The sequence below is a fragment of the Glycine max genome, chromosome 13, assembly GCF_000004515.6.
Source record: "Glycine max cultivar Williams 82 chromosome 13, Glycine_max_v4.0, whole genome shotgun sequence".
NCBI classification, from domain to species: domain Eukaryota; kingdom Viridiplantae; phylum Streptophyta; class Magnoliopsida; order Fabales; family Fabaceae; genus Glycine; species Glycine max.
Window position 1 is genome coordinate 10,177,433 of NC_038249.2, and position 2,636 is coordinate 10,180,068.

Sequence of the window (2,636 nt, forward strand, 5' to 3'; positions counted from 1 at the left end):
ATATAGACCATGTTTCTACGGAATACCCTTATACCATTTATATTTACATATTAGCATCAAGATACAGTAAAACTCTTAAGGACAAATAGTTAAGAAACTTGTTCATTAGCTGCAAATATCCTTCCCTCCTCAAGTGCAAACTTCTTGCGTAGCCGCTCTTGGTGCTCAGAAAATCCCAAAAACAAATCCCTCTTATTACTAGCTATTTTGAATTATTTAGTTCCTGAATATACAACCTTCAAATTGTTGCTCGTTCCCCTCTTTGAGAATGAGGAGGATCTTCATAGGACTTCATCCAGCTGATGTTTGTCGGCAGTTTCATCATCCACCACCCTTTTCTTCTGTGCCTTCTCACGTTCATTGTTGTTCAACCCATATTTATGCCTTCTTCCCTTCATGTCTTGTTTGATCACAAATTTAGCTGAATCTCCCATCTTCAGCATAGTTGAATCTCCTGTCTTATTGTCCAATGCCACATTTTGATGGCCTGTATCTCTTTTGTTTGTATGTTCTACTGCTTTAGCTTCACAATGCATAGAGCAATCAGAATTTTTGAGTCATCACCAAAGGCTTCTGCATCAGCATTAACACTCTCCACCCTCTTTGGTTTATGCTTCTGTGTTTTCTTCCATGCTTCCTCCTTATAATTCTCAGATTTATTGGAGGTCCCACTAGAAGGATCAGCACCAATCCGTGCCTGTTCCTCCTCTACCAGCTCAATATCTTTCCTTTCACCTTTGCTTTTGAAAACTACACTGTAATTTACAAAACAAAAGTTGAAAGGAAAGATATTGACCTGATAGACGAGGAAGAAGCACAGATTGGTGGTGATCGTTCTAGTGCAACCTCGAATAAAGCTGAGATTTATAACGAGGAGGCACGGAAGAAAACGCAGAAGCATAAACCAAAGAGGGTGGAGAGTGTCAATGCTGATGCAGAAGCCTTTGGTGATCACTCGGAAATTCTGATTGCTTTATGCATTCTGAAGCTGAAGCACTAGAACATACGAAGAAAAGAGATACAGGTCATCAAAGTGTGGCATTGGACAATGAGACAGGAGTTTCAACTATGCTGAAGATGGGAGATTCAACTAAAGTTGTGATAAAACAAGACATGAAGGGAAGAGAGCATAAATATGGGTTTAACAACAATGAACGTGAGAAGCCAGAGAAGAAAAGGGTGGTGGATGATGAAACTGGCGACAAACATGAGCTGGATGAAGTCCTAAGGAGGCAAATTGAAACAAAAAACCGATGCCTCAATAAGAGAAAAATGTAGTTGTCACTTACTAGGTTTGGTGACCTTTGTCTCTGCAGAAAATTACATTAGCCAATGTTAATCAATTCTCATTCATCATGATCATTTCGATTTGCATGTATAATTGAACAAATTTGTTATCAAACTTTTGTGTGTGTGTGTGTGTGTGTGTGTGTGTGTGTTTGTATGATGAGTGTGTGTGTGTGTGTCTCTGTGTGTTATGTTTCTAATTTAAAGTTCTAAGCTGTTTATTTTGTCTCAGGATGATGATGATAACACTGTTCTCCATATAGCAGCAGAAACAACAAAAATGATACGTGAAAATCTTGATTAGCTCATTGTATGCTTGGGAATCCTAATGCTGATGTATTAGTCAGAAACTACTGCCAAGTTGCAGCTCTGTGCACTCATTGTCATTAGATTTTGATAATTTATATCACTTGCAAAGCATGACAGCAAGTTTTCTTTTGGATTGAATTTCCTTTAATTTCTATATTAGTAACACTGGAGGTGAAGTAAAAAAAAGTAATCAATTACCAGGACAGAAGAATTTATCAGCCAATTTCTCAAAGGGGGTCCTGTCGTTGTAAATATACCTGCATCATTATCAACACAAGCATAAGATTGTTGTGTGTTTTTTTTTATCAGCCAAAAATATAATATATTCATTAATAAGTACCAGAGGTACTAAATTGATACATATTTGTATAAGTACGAATCATAGCTGATTCTCTAACAAGCCTTGATATTATACAAGCTGAAAGAAAACTATGGAGCTGGGTAGCAGGAAATTTTTAAAATGAATATTCTGTCTTATAACATTAGAGGGCTTGGTAGAGGTATAAAGTGGGCCTCTATTAGGAGATTGGTTGGGAAACACAAGATAGACCTCCTCTGTTTGCAAGAAACAAAGAGGGACTCTTTGGATAAGGCACTGTGCCAGACTTTGTGGGGTCAATCAGACTTTGAATGGGAATGGATCCCTGCTGTGAATACTGCTGGGGGTTTATTGTGTATCTGGAACAATAATAATTTCCAGATTGAGGTCAAAACTGCTGAAAGGGGATTCATTATGTTGGAGGGGATTTGGATGGCAGAAATGCAGAGAGTCGTGGTGGCCAACATTTATGCTCCTTGTGAGATATAAAGCAAAAGACAATTGTGGGAGAAGCTGTACTCAAGGAAGAGCCAGTCCCAGATTCAGTCTTGGTGCCTGGTGGGAGACTTTAATTGCATTAGACACCCAGCAGAAAGATTGGGAAGTAGACACTCCAATTCAGAAGCTAACCTTATAGCTAAATTTAATGATTGGTTGGCTGAAATGGAGATAGATGATATCCCCTGTGTGGGGAAGCCTTTCACTTGGGTTAGGCCTAATG